We start from the raw sequence: 12941 nt of genomic DNA, 5'->3' as shown, positions 1-12941 counted from the left end.
GTCTCACAAAGTGCAAGGATGCACAGTGCTTGTGCAACAAGCAGCCATTCAATACTTAGTTTTATCCCTGCCGTTGAGCTCCAGGCCTTGTTCCACAGCAAGGAGCTTTTCAGTTTCTAAACCACAGAGGCGGAACTTTTCAGTTCCTCTTTCATTTCAGGGGTGTTCGAGTGCTTTGAAGGTACGAGCGGTTCTGCCTTTGCCTATCCCATATGTGGGGAGGAAATAATCCAGGAGCTTTACCCCTACTGCCTAAAGAATTTAAGGTGCAGAGTTTGTGGTTAAAAGCATCCATTGATTTGGGGTACCCCGTGTGAGATAGCTGCAGTGTGAGTTAAAAGTATTTTTGATGTTAAAAGATGCTACAATATTCCAAGTATGTAGAAAGCACAGCGAAACTGCTATTTAGCAGTTATAACTTGGCTACATTTAGGGCGATTCTCATGTAGGTGACAAAAATGCCTGTTCCTGGTACAAAGGCACAAGGTCAAATCTTGTCTAAAGGCAGAGGTGTGCTACAGTTTCTCAAAGCAAAGATCCCCAGGATTTTGTGATGCATCATTTTCCAGCCTTGCTCTCCCCTGACGTTTTCCAGAAAGCGGGCAGGTACCATTTTGGCTCAACTGCTAAGAAGTGCTCAGCAGGTGAAAATAATGGCAATGTGGGGCAAGTCTCCATTCGGTGGGAGAGCCTGCTCTGTCCAGAAGCAGCCACTGGGTTGTTGGGCTGCTGTCCCTCACTCTGTGGCTGAGTGTCCCCCCACTCTTGTGGGACCTGCAGCCCTGCCTGGGAGCCCCCAGGGCTTGCAGGGTTTGGGGGAAAGGGGTTACCCAGGCTGTGGGTGCAGATAGTGAGCAGAAGGCTCTTACTGCTCCCTGAGAGGTTGGGTGTCCTCAGGAGCGCTGAAGAAGCACCTCTAGAGAATAACCTGGGGCATGAAATCAGAACAAGCCCAAACTGGAGCAAGGTGTCATGCAGCCCCCAACAGCCATTTAACTCCCATGTCTTTGTCTAACTGAGGGCGGATTTTATCCGTGGCCATCGAGCAACAGGGATGAGATGCTGTTTCCAGCTGATGAGCTTGGAAAGCTTTTGTGCATGAACAAGCAACAGGCAAAAAAATGGGCTTACTTTTGGTAAGTGCCCTGAACTGAACGTTTACAAACCGTCCTCCCACTCAGGCAGACCCTTTTTTTGGGTGAGAAAATCTGCAGACAGGTGCCGCTAGCATGTGCATCTGCCCAATTTGCAGACACTAGGACCGTTCTAAAGCTAGAAAAAAGTGGAGCTCCTCGCTTGCTTTCTTTTGGTTTACTTTCTCTTTTGTAAAAGTTAAACCCTGCTTACTGCTCTTTACAGGGAATACTATCTCAGTCTGCTTTGTATCAGCTCTATCTGGTTTTGGACACCCCATCCTTGGAGTAGGTTTACTTATATCAGTCGTGCTGGTACATTTTTCTGATGGGAAAGGCTATCCTTAGGAACAGAAGCTGTTACCTCATCCGAAAGGTGTTAGGTGGGCCTAGCTTTTGATCACTTTATTAACTCAGACTTGATGGCACTGCTGTGGCAATTGCATGACCAATACACCAACGCATCCTGTCAAACCCATCCCTCTCTCCTTTCTGCCATCGAAGTCTTGAGATAAGCAATAGTGAGATGTCTGTCTGGTTGATGGGACGAGCAGTTTCTGGTCTAATCCATGCTGGGCTACAGCACAAGTGTCTACCAAGGATCACAGGGTAGTATGTTTTATACAATACATGCTGGTGGGTAAATTTAGAGTTGACAACTCCCTTCCACAATTGGAGGACTCAAGGACAGTCCTATCAGGTGGCAACTGGCTGGGGGAGTATTTATAATCCATTTGCTGACTGGAATTAATAGGAATCTGTCATCCCTTGTGCCACTTGGGAAACCACGTAACCGAGGGCTGATGATGCCAATAGCTGTTGGTGATCTTTTTTGGCAATAGCTGAACGTGTTGTTCCCAACTGATTTCAGAAAAGAAAGTTGTCACCAAGATAAAGCACTGTCTGGATCCTCTTTTCTCTGAGCTCTGCAGACTTGGGGAAACGGGACATTTGACATGGCTTGTAGATTGTAGCCTGGCTGTGGCCAAAGCACAGCTGGCGGGTCCAAGGAGCTGACAGCTGCGTGTGGAGCAAGCTCAGAGCTTCTTTCCTCTTGCAATGCAGAGCAGCATTTCGTGCTCCTGCCTGTTTTCTGTGTCCGTGTACAGAGAAGTGGCACTTACCCTGTTTTAATCAGGTGAAATACAACCTGGGCAGGTTCTCCAAGGAAGGGAGGTGCATTAGTTTCTCTTATTTGACTTCTCCAACACACTGCTTTGGATTTAGTGGATCCAAAAGGTTAACAGTGATGTCAGAACAAAGCTAATTAGAGAGGTGGTCTGAGCAGAAGGGCAAAATGTTAGTGCTGGGTAAGATCCACAGAGAGATGGGGGCTGTTTGGAGTCAGGATGTCAGAGGAGGGGTTGGTGAACTGGTTTCTATGGAGGGCACCATGTTTGGAGTATATTCCCTGCAGCCAAGTTTAAGGGGGGGTCAGGGGAATAGGTACTGCTTTTTTTTTTTCTTTTTGAGCATGTATACAATGGTCTGGGAAATGATAGGACTTGTGAAGGTCCTGAGAGGAGTAACCTCTATCTGTTTCTGCCCCGCTCCTCTGTCAAAGCACTTTGAGGAACTGACCTTGGCACCGGTAACCCCCTCATGCCCATGTGCCCATATCTCCAAGTCTAGGATACATCCAGATGTGAGTGTGCCTGCTTATCTGAGAGCAAGGCCTGCAGCAGATCTTGCTCTGGATACTTAGGAACCCCAGGCTGGCTGCTTGCCATCTGGCTTGGCTGCTTCTACATCTCCTGGAGAAGTGATGCAGTTCCTGTGACATCAGGGACACCCACAAACACGCACTGGCCTACATCTCCTGGATGTTTGTCCAGGACTCCCTTCCAGCTTGTTGGCTGGATAAGCTAATTGTATTAGTTGTCTTCTCCCAGACAAATTGAACCAAAATAGCACAGCTAGCTAGCCTTTCCACAAGCTCCAGGCCCATCCCTACTCTGTTACTCTCCTCTATCTTCTTTATTTCCTTTATTTTCAGCTTGAACCATCGTATTCAGTCAGTCTTTCCTTATCTGTTTGATATGAATGCCTTGCTGTAGCTCCTTACCTCTACCGTTTGGTTTTTGTGTATGTTAAAAACAGCTGTGAGTGTTATCAGCAGGAGTCCCCTATAAGCAGCGTGCACCCACAGTGGAGAGGTCTGAAGGCTGTGAACAGCCAAACACCCACGTGCTCCTGTTCAACAGCCGCCGCTGGGCTAGAGCTATTGCTCGCTTGGGAGAAACGAAAGCTGTGTATCAAGGTTTCCTGACAAATAACATCCCTTGGCTTTGCAGCTGGGTAACCCTGTGTTAACGTTTGTGATCCAGCACCCCTAACACACATCTTCCTCTTATTTCGGCCTCCGTAGATGTGCATAAGGGAGGCTGCGGCAGGATGCGCTGCCCAGCCCGATGCACCTATGGTGGGTGCTGAGGAATCCCTGATGCGATGCGATGTGACAGTAGAAGGGAAAGAGCGATTGCTGGGTAAAGCCACAGGGCGTGCGATTAGATTACAGCCTGTCTGGCAGGGAGGCAAAACAAGCTGCTATTAATTTCAGTGTGGGGAGTAGCCCTTATTTAACTATTTGGCAGGAGGCAGTCATGTCTGCAACCATAGGCAGCAGCAAGCATTTGAGAAGTGGTCAAAAAGCCAGCTCAGCGCCTTATTTCCTCCACGGCTGGGTCTAGGAGCCACGCACACATATGTATGCAGGGATATAGGTGTACAGGAATTTAGGTGGGTCTTGTGTGAATGGAGATATTTAAAACTTTAATGACTTTCCCAGAAGGAAAAATGGATATCGGGGAGAAAGATTCACCATGAAAATATACAACCCTTTGAAGGTGAGTCGGTCAGGAGACTGCATACTTGTTCCACTTTGCCGGTGACGTTAGCTAGTTAGAGCAGGTTGAGTGGCTGTCCCATATTTGAGAGCCATGTGCTTCCGATGCTGCTGTTACCTCAATAGAGCTACTATATTCTCATAGCATAACGCCCCTATGCTGGGAAACACACCTATCCGCTGGATGCGGTTTGCTCAGTTAGCGGCTAAAAAATACAAAGCCCTGACAGACCTACCACAAACAGGAGGATATGCGAGGTGGATGTGTCAGCTCACCACCTATCAAAAGCCATTGCAAAAAATCCCACAGGGTTACGAAAAATGACATGAAGTTTTCCTCTCTGTCATTACAAGGAAAGCTCGGCTTATATTTTAAACCCCGGAATGGCTCTCAGAATATCTAGTTCTGCTCCTCAGTCTTCTGCAGGCTTGGCCCAGGCTCTCTACAGAGTGCCCATCGAGGGGGCTGATTTAGGCAATAGGGCTGGTTTCTGTGGCGCGGCTCTGGCAGCTCCGGGGCGGTGGTCCCAGTGCCTCTCCTGAACTTAGAGCTTCCTAATTGTACGAGCTAAGCAGGTGCCTCGCTGGGGGGATCCAAATCTGACTCTGCTTCACTTGCAAAATGGTGTAAGACCCTGTCCCTGTGCCGTTGATGGGAAGGTTTTTGGAGCATGATCTGTCTTTTAGTGTATGTTTGTGCAGCACTTGCACACCAGCACAGTCTGGACTGGGCTGTGACCTGTTGTAACAGCTTTTATTAAAAAAAAAACACAAAATACCAATGCAAATACTTTGCAACATTATTTTCAGACTTATTGGCAGACATTTATTTTTCATTTTAGGCTGGCTTCTAAGGTGGTCATTTCCTAAAAGGAAAGATGAAGGATAGGTAAAAACTTCAGTGAAAATTGTAGACTGCTTTCTGGGCTATTGGAAAAGAAGCAACATGATTTGATGATTTTAAAATTTTTCTTGGGCCTCCTACTTTAGTAGATCTAATAAATGGAGATAAAAGCTGGGACTCTTTTAGCTGAAAGGAATTTTAAAAGGTAATGAATTTCTCCTGGGTTTTGATGTTTGTTTTTGCATTTCATTCTGTTCACAAAGGTGAAGAGACTGCCTGCGTCTTTTTGTCTACTTAGACACTAACCTCTTTCCTTGGAAATACTGTTTAGCCACACTTTATATCCAAGCAATAAAAGTAAAGATATTTTTAATTAATTTATAACATACTCTAAGACCGTCCTCCCAAATTTTAGACCCAGAAAGACGAGACCTTTAAGAAAAAAGGTTTATTCAGTGAGACTTTCCTGAGAAATAATGGGAGGCTGGTGGCATTCCCCAGGGAGCCGCATGCCTCTCCTCTGCTTAATCCTCTGACGACCCTCAGCCTGGAGAGCCCGGCTCCCCCCCCGTGCTGATGCTCTCTCCCAGCGTTGGCGGGGCAGCTCCTTGCCTGCTCCTGTGCCCCAGACGGACATGGCCAGGTTTCAAAGCTCTGTCACCAGTGTGCTGGGACATTTGGAAAAAAGATCAGAAACCTGGCCTGAAGTTTCCAAGCAGGGTTTTAGGTTTCATTTCATTTCCTACTATTTTCTGCCCATAGACCAGGCGGAATTGGGACCAGGCAGTTACAGAGGCAGTGCAGGTCACTAGAGGAGGCTTTTTTTTCACCTGTCTGTGTCTCGAAGGCCCTGTGTATGCAGTGACTGAGCATAGGCACTGCACTCTAGTTCTTAAAAGTTTCAGATGTTGCTTCTAAAACCAACACAGGCTGATGCACAGGGAGAATTGTTCTTTCTTTAGGGACGGTCTACACTGTCTTCCCAGACTCCCACATCCTCCTGAAATGGGAGGGTTTGCCCCTGAGACCTCTTAGCTTCTTGCAGTTTGAATTTGTTTTGTTTTGTTTTTTTTTTTTTTAAAGAAAAGTTAATTGACCTAATTGTGTCCTCTATATCTAAGGAAGACCTTGCATCCTACGGTTTCAAATGAAAGTTCCTAGAAGTTTTAAATGAAACTTCAGACAGGTTTGATGGGGTTAGTTTAGGGCAAGTAAAGTAACTGTGGATAATATACAGGATTTACCACTTAGCCTGAGACTGTGTGGAAAGGGATGCAAGTCCTTCTAGTTTGACATATTGCATGCACATAGAGAAAACTGTATTGTAACCCACAGCTTGCTTCACACCAGATCTTTTCAGTATCTGAATTTGACTTCAAGCCCACATACGTTTCAGAAGAGAACTATATTCTGCATCCCTAAATCACATGAACTGCTGGAAGTTGGCACAGATTTGTCCCCAAACAGAAACCAGAGAAAAGGCTCCATTCCAGAAAGTCTGTTGCCAGATGGTCATTTTGAGCAGAAGGAAAAGAAGAAAATGTTCAATACTGCTCTGCTTTGAAGAACGGTTTCATAAATGCAGCTTAATGCACAGTAATGTAATTGGTTGTTCTTTCCAAAGTAGTGTCAAGAGGTGGATGTATATCATTTATCAATGTGTCTGTTCCCTGAAATGAATGGAAAAGACATGTTTAAAGCCCTGGACTCTTAAATTTTTCTGTATTGCATCTCCTTGTATCCTTCTCTGCATAAAACACATTACCATGTTGTACCACTCGCTGTTGACCAGTCCATGGGTCCTGCTATTCATCTTGGTTTTTTTTCAGGTACTTATTTCTCCTGGTATTTTTCCTGGCATCACAGTTAAGCAGATAGGTCCATAATTGCCTGGTTCCTCCCGTCCCCGGCTTTTGAAGAGAGACGCTCCCTTTGCCCTTTGCCCGTCTGCTGGTATCTCACCTGTCCCTCACAAGTTCACTAATGGCCGAGATAACTGGCTCCCCGAATATCCAAGGATAAAATTCCTCGGGGACAGCTGATGAGGAAATATCACTGTTATCTACATACTTTCCGGCTTGTCCCTGCTCGAAAGTGAACTCCTGCTCTGTCCCTGCTATTAGTTGTGGTCACTGTTGATGCTTTTGGTGAAGAGAAGAGCCAAAGTAGGCGGGGAGCACTGAGGCATCACCCAGGGACACGCGTGCTCCCCGCGCAGCTGCAGATCCTCTCTTTCCTGCACTTTACAAGACTGTGATCGGAGAGTGGTGAAATCACATTTAGAGGAGCTAAATGAAAAGTCAGCAGTGTGCAAATGTTGATGAATCAAACCTTATACGAACAATTAAGCTGTTTCTCCTCCTAGAGCTCAGCTTCTTTCCACCTGCAAGGTGGGATATCTGTTGGGTGAAGCAGCTGCGGTGCTTTCCAGCCCGGTTCTTTTTATAGACATGTGTGGCGCAAGGTTGCCTTCAAGTGAAAACAGAAAGGTACTGCAGGGAGGGAAGGATGAGGACTATGGATATCGGGAAAGACTGAAGCAGATTTGGGAGCTGCGCACCCAGCTAGAGCTGGGACACGCAGAGTTCAGAGCACAAGAGAGTCTGTGAATAAAAAAGACACAGGAACAAAAAAGAAACCCCAATAATTTGAGAAAATGTACATAACTTTGGTAATCCTGACCATAATCTGTGGCCTGTACAACTCACTGGGTTTAGAAACAGTTTATACGCCTTTCCCACTGCTGCGTACAAATCCGAGCCGTGGCTTTGTGGAAAAAGTTGGTGTTGCCAAAAGGAGGCGAAGCTTCGCCTTGGAGAGTCAACACAAAACGTGGTGGCTGTTCTCAGCCCTCCTCTTGTTAAGATCTTGGGGTTTTTCTTTAATAGGTTTTATGTGCACTCACTCTGACTGACACAAAGGGGAAAATGCACCCTGCAGTGTGCAGGAGGATGAGCTTTGCCCTGTTTCCCAGCTGCACGCCATTCTGCTTTTCTTTTACTGGAGAATTAAAAAACCTGATGTCTTGGTGATAGGTAATTTTGGTCCATTTGGATTATTTTTCTCATTAAAAAATGCAACGAGCTTCAGAATTAGTGACACAAATGGTCCGAGTGTACCTTTCTTGAAAATTCTTAAATTTTAATTTCTTTTACTAAAAAGGCTCTTGAAATAATCACTTAAAGGTTACTTAAAGTTACTGTCAAGTTTCCACTGTTTCAGAGCCCACTGGCCATTTTTTAGTGGGTCTAAATTAATATTCTTCCTATTTTAAGTACTTGCACCTCCTCTGCTGTTATTCTCAGTTATCTGAGAAATCTAGATACTGACAGGAGAAAGCTGAGTTCCCCTCCAGAAATGAGGAGCCCTAACTAAAAGTGTCATCAAACAAATTGAAAACCTGAAGCAAACACCTCCACGCGCTCTGTGTCCTCTCCCCATTCTTGTCACATCTGATACTGCCTAAGCAGTGGGAGGCAAAAGAGTCTAAAGGGTCATTTTGCTGTTGCTGCTATGGTTTCAGTCACATCCTTTGCTCTCCCCGATGCTCTAAAACTGCGTGGGAGAAAGCATGGAAAATCTGGGACGGGGGAACAACATTTTAGAGGGGACATATTAGACTTTTTAGACTCCTGTTGCTGCCTTTGTGCGGACGAGTCACGCTTGTTTCCTTCCCGTCATGGATGTGGCTGTGCCGGTACGGGGCAGGTTGGTGGCTGCCAGAGGGCTGGGACCAATGCTCACGGGGAGGTTCAAGCAGAGAATTTAGCAGATATCTTGGTTTTAGTTGGGGGAAAAGCAACCACAAGCAAGGGAGGTAAGCAGAAAAGGGGCTGTGAGGGCAGAAGAGTCTAACAATAAAATAGTGAATCCTGCAAACTATTCCCAAGTTCAATTGAACCCCAGTGCTGATGCTGAGGTTTGTTTGGGATGCTAGAGGCCATAACTCTCCATCCCTAATCAAAATCTTTCATCTGTTGTTTGTTTTGCTCCTGGTTGCAACTGCAGTCCAGACTGCCGTGTCCTTCAGGTCCACCTCTCCGTTCTGTTGTCTGCGAAAGGTGCTTTCCTCCCTCTTGCTGCAAGATGGTGCTGCAGAATAGGGAAATGCATCTCTGCGAGAGCCGCTGGGTCCCAGAGCCAGAGCGAGCAGTAGGCATTGCTGCTGGAGGAGAGGGCCTTCCCTGCAAAGTCTGTGCTTATGGCTGTGAGTGGGAGGCAGGAGCTGCTGGCAGCATGGGGGGACCTGGTGGGGCAGGGCGAAGGAGGGCTGGTGAGCCCCAGCAATGCTGGGGTGGGCTGTGGGTTGTACCTAACCTGCACCGATTCTACCTGCCCAGGGGAAACACCTAACTGGGGATCCCTCCATCTCCTGCCTGCTCTGCAGATATGGGGGTGTCAGGGCAATATGGGTGGAAATTCCTTATCTGCCTATGCTATATTGCTGTGCCTTTTTCTGTGTCATGCACAGGAGAAGGGCAGCTTTGGCTTGAGCATATACCTGAGTGATTAAGGTCACTGACATTATCATGCTTTAAATCAAGATGTTCATGTTGTGAACCCCGGACTGATGTAGGTGGTAGTTATTTCCTTGCAGAAATCCTGGTTCACACTGTTGGGACTGTTTACAGTCAGACTTTCTGGCTACTGTGCCCTGGTGAATCTAGTGGCAGCAGTTTAAGATATTACTGCCCCCAGTTCCCCCTCTTGTTTTCTTGTGGGACAGGACGAGCTGCACTTCCAGTTCTCCTGCCCGATAGCTTGTTTTCTGGGGGGCAAACTGACCTTTGTCGCAGGTTTAAGCTGACGTACCAAACTCCTCTCTGGAACTCCCGAAATGGAGGTGTGTGTCCCATGATGTCGGTTTTGCTCCAGGAGTGGTGACCGTCAGCAAGCCACAGCAAGATCCTTTGGGCATCTTAAACTGGTCTGCTGTGGTTGACCAGAGGATGTAGGTCAGAGCCCTAAATACAGCCCTTGCACTACAGTTGTTCTGGTTTTTGCCATACCTGTACACATTTACTTACACAGTTATACAACTTACCATACGTTTCTTCAGTTTCTTAGGAGGAGACTTTATTATGTAAGAAAATGATGCATAGCACCTTTTTCTTTTTCTTTTTTGGTGAGACTTGGTTTTGCGATTTATCTTAAAATTTATCAGGATTGAAATGGGAATTCAGAAAAGAAATCATGAGAAGGAATTATCTAAATGAAACTGTCTAATGTATCAAATACATATGAAAAACAGAGTAAGTACATAGAGGCCTGTTCTGCGTGTAAAGCTGATGTATTAAAGTTATTTTTAAGTAGTGAGTTAAATGAGGTATTTTTCCTGGTCAGGGTCTTCCAGTTTTTAGTACTAGCAGAATGCATTCTGAAATACTTTTTCATGGTTAGAAGAGGAAAATAAACTTTCCTGCTTTTCAAGTCATTAATTAACACCTGAATGATAAAGTATCTCAATCAAACTGATTGAATAAATCAGAATGAACAATTCTGATTGTTTTTTCCCATACTTGCAGTAAATATTATTTTCATCAAAAGCCTGTTGAGCTTTTTGACATGTTCTGGTCGTGGTCTGTGGCTTCCACCATTTCAGCAATTTGACTTTCCTTTAAAATGCTGTCATCATGTATGATTTGTGCAATTTTTCTCTATAGTACAAAAGATTTCAACAGATTATGGTATAAGTTTGATTCTATTTCTAATGTCATTTAAAATGTATGTAGGTGAAATAAAAAAATAAAATTTAATAAGAATAAGAGCACCCACTGGCTCTCTATATATAACCCAGCAGGTTGCTTTTAGGTTGACACTGGTTTTGTTGATGGCATTGGCCTTGGCTGGGTACGATGTCTTATTTTCTATTCTCATGCTCATGACATGTATTCCTAAAGCACACGGCCCTAAGAGTTGTGAAGGGTTTGGACCTTTTTCCTCTGAGCCCACGTGACTCTGCTTCCAAATACCGGCAGGAGGTATTTCCCCAGCGCAGAGTTGAATCCTTGCATGGGGAGACAGCCTGGCCTGGGGCATCAGGCACTGCTCTTAGAATAAGCCTGTAGTCAATTTTGCAGACTTAGGTGTCCTACTTGGCCTCTGAGTGCTGCTGCTCCAGAAGGCCACCAGTCTCCAGGAGGTCCTGGGTCATGCCTGCCAGCCCCGGGTGGATGTCTTGGATAACCTCGCACGTATCAGCTGGCTCCTGACACCTATATTTTGGCAACAAATCCCTTCCACCTTGCACTAGACGTTGCTGCTGTGCTGCTGCACGCTGTTGAGCAAGTCACTTCTCACTGCTCCTTTCATCCTTTGCTGTGGCTGTTTTGAGCGTCATCTCCTTGGTCCATGGACTCTTGTACCATGTATTTACCTGGATCTGAGGAGGAATAACAAGAGTAATAATCATGTGGCCCAGACCCACCTGCCAACTGCAGCAGGTCTGACAGGTCCAGCTGGCTGTGCACGTGCAGAGCCGGCTCCCGGTGAGCACCGGGCATGGCTCGGGGACCGTGGAGGGGCAGCTTGCCCAGAACTCACGCCCGTTTGAAGCTGGGGCTGTTCAATATCTGGAAATTGAGTAGGGCACTGTAAGGGACGGGCAGGGAGGACCAGAAAATTGGTGGATGGGTGCAGGAATAGCAGGGGATGTGGTGGTAGTGGACGCAAAGTTATCAGTGTTTTGGCTTTCCCTTGCCTTGCCTTGCCTTGCCTTGCCTTGCCTTGCCTTGCCTTGCCTTCCCTTCCCTTCCCTTCCCGCTGGACAAGCACATCCCTTTGCTCTTGGGGCAGTTTTCAGGGACCAGAGCAGCCTCCCTTCTGTGCTATGCTGTGTGCACAGGCTAAGCCTCATTAGCAGCTCATTGAAAAGCTCTTCCCTTTTTTTATTACATTTTTTTTAAACTTCTTGAGCCTTCTACATGCAGCAAGCAGCCGGCAGAGTCAGCGGAGAGGTAATGTCTCTGGAGCAATTTCTTTACTCTCTGTGCCTTCCACGTCTGCCCGGTCTCTCCTTGCAGAAGATGTACCTCCTCAGGGAAGGGACGAGTTGAGTTTGCCTCTTGCCATCCACCCATAGTGAGCAATTCCTGCCATCAGCTCCACTCTCTTGAAACTCCTTTAAGAGGAAATTGTGGAGCAGGTAAGGGTTCCCATTTGCCTTTGCTTCTTTCCATATCTTCTCTGTTCCTTCCCTTCCTTTTTTGACTATTCTTACACTTTCCCTTCTGTTTGTTATTTCCCTCTCTGTTCCTTTCTTCTTCATTTTTTCTCTCTCCTTTCTCCCCCTTTCTCTTCCTTTCTCTCTCTCTCTTGCTGCTGGATATTATGAGCAGTGACAGCAGCCGCTGGGAGCTGGAATCCAGGGAGATAACAGCATTGCCATGAGAATCAGTCTGCTCAGCTACAATTAGCCCTGCTGATATCTTTCACCTGGACAGAGCTGCCTTATCATTGCTACTTCTTGGAAAATGAAGGGTCACAGATACTGATCGCAGATAGCATGACTCTGGCATTTCCCTCTGGTTTTCATGTTGCTGGAATCCCTTTTTGGCTCCCTTCTCCCTACGATTAGTTTTGCATCTCTCTTGTTCAGCTGTGCTGCTGTCAGATGGAAAGCAGGCACCGAAGCTTTCCAACGGTCGTATGGCTGAAACAGAGACCCCGGGTAAATTCACCTGGTGTGAGCGACGGCCCACGTCCGTGAATCCTGGATGTTTCTGAAGTTCAAAGCCAGAAATAAAATAATGCGTCAGTGCCCCAGGGCCTCTTTATGGCACATCGTTGCCCTGTCTTTGGAAACTATTGAGAAGGGCGCAAGGCAGAGCCAGCTGGGCTTGTAATGTTGGGCTGATCCACCCACCCTTCTCCTGGCTGATTGCGCAGTTCCTGGCTAGCAGTGTGAAGATATTGGCAAATGCTCCCACTGCATTTTTTCCACCATGGATGGGCTTTAGCAACTATTTCTTGAGTCTGGAGACAGCGGGGTTGTCCTTCGTGGCCTTTGGTTTGGTGGCAGGTCAACCTACCTGATAAAAAGAGACCGAAGCAGTTAAAGGCAGCTAATCCAGTCCCTGCTTTGCATCCGCCCTTTCTTCTGACACCTTTCTTTATATTG

Source organism: Calonectris borealis, chromosome 15, assembly GCF_964195595.1.
Source record: "Calonectris borealis chromosome 15, bCalBor7.hap1.2, whole genome shotgun sequence".
Lineage (NCBI taxonomy): Eukaryota > Metazoa > Chordata > Aves > Procellariiformes > Procellariidae > Calonectris > Calonectris borealis.
This window is presented reverse-complemented; position numbering follows the sequence as displayed.